Source organism: Globicephala melas, chromosome 7 (genome assembly GCF_963455315.2).
Source record: "Globicephala melas chromosome 7, mGloMel1.2, whole genome shotgun sequence".
Classification (NCBI taxonomy): domain Eukaryota; kingdom Metazoa; phylum Chordata; class Mammalia; order Artiodactyla; family Delphinidae; genus Globicephala; species Globicephala melas.
This window is the reverse complement of record NC_083320.1, coordinates 19965298-19971067: the sequence shown is the minus strand read 5'-3', so window position 1 is coordinate 19971067 and position 5770 is coordinate 19965298. Positions and strand designations below refer to the sequence as shown.

Sequence of the window (5770 nt, the reverse complement as noted above, 5' to 3'; positions counted from 1 at the left end):
GCCATGGATTTTCCAACATGATTATTAAGAGTTCTGATGAGTCAAATTTAGGCTGGGTTTCTGGCTCCATGTAACTCCCACATTCTTTGAGTTTGGGCTTCCTCTAGAATTCATCAAATCTATGTCCCACACTGACTCCAATTTCTATATTATACTGGAGGTCTGAGGAGCACAGCAAGAATCTGTTTACCTAGCCCAAGTTTCCATTTAACTCAAAACAGAGCTCTTAATTTATATTTCCTTTGACAAACAATGGTTTAACTTACAGGGGAAAGGCGTCTCAGGAACTTGGACTAACTTAAGAGAAGAACTAAATTAGAGGTTAGATAAATCTCAGCCTTCCCAATTCAGCCAGATTCTGCCATCTCCAGTTACTATAAACAATTGTGATTTTGAAAGTGTTGAAAAAAAATACATTGACAACCTCCCCCAAAGGAGAAAGGGATTATAAGAACATTTCGAGCCTCTGTGATGCTCAGTAGTGATGTGGCTATACAGGACAATCTGAGCCCCAGACAAGCAAAGACACCTCAATACTATTCCACTGAGCCCTTGGAATGGGGAGTAAATTGTCCCAATGTTTGTAATTTGTCTGATAAGTCTTATTATGAGATGTATAGTGAATTCATACAATACTAGGCAATGTCTTCTGGAACTAACTCTCTTTATCTCTTCTCCCCACCCCACACTTCCCACACATGGGAAAGGTATATTTTCATCCCACTTTGCAAGCATTTGGAGAGTACCTACCTTGTGCTAGGAATTCCATGGGCAAAAATGTTGAAGATAAGGGTCAGAGAAGACGTGTAATATGAGATCTGCTATTCAGCAATAGAAACGCAACAGCATCCTTTTGTATGCTTCTTATGAAAGAGGAAATCACTACTCCTGTTTTTCCAACACAGACAAACCAGAGAGGGGTCCTGATTATCTTTGACTCAGCTTCAGTGGCTGAGGTACATCTCTATGATGTTCTCTTTATTTCTGCAAAAGTGCAGTGACCATCACCTATCCAAATTTTCCAATTTGAGGAAATCACTACCACCCCTAGACAAAAAGCTTCAAGGACTCCTAAAGTTAAACTGGGAAAAGGTGGGAGTGAGCTTTTCTCACCTGTGACTTTGGTCAAATCTGTTCCCCCACCCTGGGTCCTTGGTTCCCCAAATGCACAGAGAGGAAATCAAACTAGACCTCCAAGGCCCCTTCCAAATGGGGTGGTCCTCAGGTCTGCAGACTCCCAGCCCTCACAGCTCCTTCTTTACCCTGTGATAAGACCCTGAGTCCTCTGCACTTCTTGGTTTCCCCAACCAGGCCTCCATACTCTCAGAGGAAAAGAGACAGAATAAATAATCTGCACTAAAAAATCAGAGTCCAGCCATTACTTGGGTGACTATCTCCTGCTTGGGAGTGGGGTGGTCTTTGCATTTTAACAAGGCCCCTGGGATTTCAACATCCATACAGCCAATTGAAGAAAGGAAGGGAAAAGGGAAGTATAGACTTCTTGGAGACCTTCAGCTCATCCCTTAAGCCCCAATGTGCCATTTTTATTAACAAATGGTCCTAGAAAGTCCTATTTCATAGATGAGGGAGACAGTCATGGTCTAGAATCGTTATAAGAGAAAAAAGGAGAAAAAAAAGACTGGTGGGAATTACAGCAAAAGTAAAGATTAGACCAAAAAGGCTACTGTTTAGGATATGCAAGGAGAAAAAGAACTCAGATGATCAGGGATGGCAAGTGTGTATCCAGCAGGCTGCCAGCCCTGGAAGACTTGGCTAAATGATCAGAGCTTTTCCTGCTGTCTCAAATTGCTTCTCAATGCAGCCTCCAGGAGCTGCCATCATTGATCTGTTGGTGGAGGATGTTGAACCTCCTTGCCATCCATTAGGTTACACTCGGCAATTTTAGACCCTGGCAGACAGAAGTTAGAAAGAAGCCGTGGAGCTCCTCTGACATCTTGAGGATGATAACAAAGAGCTACCCTGATGCCTACTTACCAGAGCCATTGCCAGAGATAGAAGTGCATGAACCATGGTTCATCTCAAATTCTAAGCGGTCAGAGCAGTGCGGTACTCTTCCTGCCATTCCAGATAGAAGCCACCTCTACTTTCCACCAGGTTTCCATCTAGTTTCTCCCTGAGAACTTCCAGTATCTGGGAACTTGTTAGTTTTGAGACTGCTTCACTGTTAGACAGCTCTATTAGAAAGGTTTCCTTGAGCTGAGAAAAAGTTACCTCTCTAACTTGTACCTACAGAGCCCAGCTCAGTCCTCTGAGGCCACACAGGAAAAATACATAACTCCCTTCCTTGTGCCAGTTTTTAAACCTTGGTGTCATCTCTCATGTCTCCCTCCATCCTGTCTTCCATAGACCAGGCATGCCTGGGTCCTTCAGCTGTTCTCCATCCAGCATGCTTTCTAATCTAACCTGGGATGGTACTTCTTACGACTGTGGAGAATTGATGGTATCATTTCAGAGACAAAGGATAATTTTTCCCCATTTTGATTCTAAAAGATAAAATTTTTGCTATGTCAGTAGGCCATGTGACCTTGGGTAGGATGTATCCTCTCTCTGAACTTGGAGGAGTTTGAACTTCATGGACCCTCCCACCCTTTACAAATCTGAGGAAGTAAGAACTGGCATCATCTGCTGAGCCCATACTCTTGAGGGCTATCCACCAGTGAAATGTGAAGAATACTTCAGTCATTGGGGGAGAAGCAGAGGATCCTGCTGGTGGTACTGTAAGCCTCTCCAATGCTTTTCTGTACAGAAGAACTTTACCTTTGTCCCTCCTATCTTCACATACGTCCCCCTAGTGTTCCTCAACAACTTCTGTTCTCCTTTACAGCAGCTTTCCATTATCTATGTTTCATCTGGTTCAGAGAGAAACATGGGGATTTCATCTCCAGAACTAGGCTACAATGCAAGCATTTAAGCTTTGATACCTAGGAAATTGGGATTGCTTCTCAGCCTTTTAGCTAAGATTAACTGTAGTATTTGTCCTTACCAGTTTAATAGCAAGGAAATTTGGTAAAAATCCTGGAGATAGTGTTGAGTGATAGGAGTGCTGGGAGAAATATATACTCAGTTTACTAACTGGCCTGGGGCTATTTAAAGTCCTCATTGGAGACCAAGAAGATAAGTCCCAAAACCTGGGATAGGCTTTGGACAGGACAGAGCAGCCAGGAATATGGGAATTACAAGACCCGGACCTGAGCATAGCCAAGGAGTTCTCAACAGCTAAGGATACAAAAAATCAGGGGAAAAAAATTCACCTATAGGGTCACTGCTATTATCTTCATGTATGATTTGTTCTCAGTCCCTTCCCATTGCCTATAACAGGGCCTGGTCTGTATCAAGTGCTCAATAAATATATGTGGAATGAATGAATCTTCAATAAAAACCTTGTTAATAGCTCTAGTTTTGCATCTTTCAGTCATTTACACAACCAACATTTATTCATCACCTTCAGTGTACTAGGTACTGTGTTAGACATGGGAGAATTTATAGATAAATTTGACATGAGCTCAGAAATCAAATTCTGGCAGGGTAGGAAGGTATTTTCCCAAGTGGCAGTAGCGCACTAAAAAGTGATCAAGATAAGACACAGTGGACACTAAATACGGGGAGACGTTATAAAGGGAGTTAACAAAACGCCTTCATGCGAAAGGACTCACTTCAACTTGTCTTACTCTGTTAGATTTGAAGTTCGATATCCCCTCCTCAGTTACAAGAACTCAGACTGGTTATTGAAACTAATATTCTTAGACATAAATTTCCAGTCGGATCTGGAGGGAAAACTTTTCCCATGGAGGTCCTTATGGCTGGCTCGCTCTCCATTTCCTGGTGAGGTGTCAACTGGCACTGCTCCGGGCAACCCGCCCTACTGTAAACTTTTCCCTGGCAGCTCACCTTTTCCCTGGACTTGCAGCTGGGAATCTCATACCTGGCTACAGCCAAAAGATTTCAGGAAATGGTGTTTTGGAAACACACCTTTCAAATGAAAACAGATAAAGCAGCTGGCAGTGGAGCCAAGGAAAACTCTTCTCTTTCTGAGAAGCCTGGAAACCTACCTGCTCTAAGACACCACTACAGCCTTTAATAAATGCACTAGCACACACAGAGACACACGTACACACAAACGCTCAGCAACTGGGCTGCAGAGCACGCCCTTGAAAACTTGAGAAATGGTATGGCTGTCATTGCTTTTTGGAGGGCGCCATGGCTGCTAGAGCCTGCAGCCCTTCCACAAGGCCTGGATCACACACTTCCTTCTGGAGAAATCTTTATGGCTTCCTCCTTCACACTGTAGACAATGTAAACCAAGTTGAGTGGAATTTTGGTAGGCATATCTATGTTAGACACACCTTTTAGCAATCTCCAATTATAAGCCCTGAGGGCTTTGTTTCCAATTTAGTAAAAGGAAAAATAAAAGATGTGAGTTGGGACCATTTCATCTACTAGGGTGGCATTAGTAAGTTGACCCTCACTTTGTGAAAGGCAGCCGAACCCTACCAAGAAAGGCCACTTAAATAATATTTCCTTGCATGACTGTAATACATTCCAATTTATAAAGTGCTTCTACATGGCTGAGCTCAAGTGAACCTCACAACAGACCTCTGGGTAAATTGGGCAAGATGATAATCATCACCCAGTGCAGATGAGAAAACTGTGACAAGAAGTCAATGAGTGACTTGCTCAAGCGCATGTGGGAAGGAAGCTGCTAACACACCTGTTGCCGGTTGTACCTAGGCTTCTGTCCATCACTGCATACATTCCGTTCCTGTAGGGGTTCAAGGTTAATCATAATTTGAACATCAGGCAATTCAACAAAATTACTGAAATACAGGCCTTCTGTAACCTGAATACAGGTGGGTGTCTTGGAATCCCACCTCCACAAGTCAAAGCTTCCCCAAAGCACAGAATTGAATGACATGGGTTGTTTTCTAAGTTTCTTTAGAGAAACAGCACAAGTGTTTTCCTTAGAAAATCTAGAAACACAGAGACCTTCCTCTGAAAACTCTTAACATATTGCCAGTGCCACTTGTGGCAACTAAAAAGAGTCTCTCTCTCTCTCTCTCTCTTTCTCCATCTCCCCCTCCATTTCCCTCCCTCTCCCTATCTCTGTCCCTCTTCCTCCCCTTCTCCCTCTCCTCCTTCTATCCCTCCCTCCCCTCCCCCTCTCCCTCCCCTCCCCCTCTTCCTCCCCTCCCCATCTCCCTCTCCCTCCCCTACTCCTCACCATGCCTTCTGCAGACACCTCACTACACTCTATCCACATTCTCTCACCATCTCCCCCCTTCACTTCTTGCTCCCTGTATCCGACTCTCTAGGAGGGCACAGACTGGAGGTGTGAGTTGAGTGAGAAGTACTGGGGTAGTTCTAGTATCCCTTGACAAGCAGTAATGATAGACACAACACAGGGCCACAATTCTGGGAGTGTGTCATTGGCGGGAACACACCAGGGCATGGACACAGTTCTCCAGCACATCACTAGGACCAGCCCTATCTAGGCCTGAAGTGAAGACTCACAAGACAGGGAAGAAATCTCCCAACATTTGCTGAGCTGATGAGACACGAGAGTATAGTCTCTGGCAATTCAAGAGACAAGATGCTGACATTATCCCCTTAATGGAAGATGAGCAGAGAGCCAAGCGAGGAGGGTGAGTATTTCCTGAAAGGTCAATATGGAGATATCCTTAGGGGAAGGTGGGCCTTACATAAGTAAGAAAGGGATTAACCCCCAAAAGTGTCCAAGTGTTGGGGGACACTG

The 5770-nt window shown here is 44.1% G+C and overlaps 1 non-coding gene across 1 annotated transcript; it reads left to right on the top strand.

Annotated features, from left to right (window-relative positions):
* Positions 1 to 2955: 2955 nt before the first annotated feature.
* Positions 2956 to 3151, top strand: LOC115852936 (U2 spliceosomal RNA). Its single transcript, XR_004039323.1, has one exon. It is a non-coding gene; the product is annotated as a U2 spliceosomal RNA (small nuclear RNA).
* Positions 3152 to 5770: the final 2619 nt, after the last annotated feature.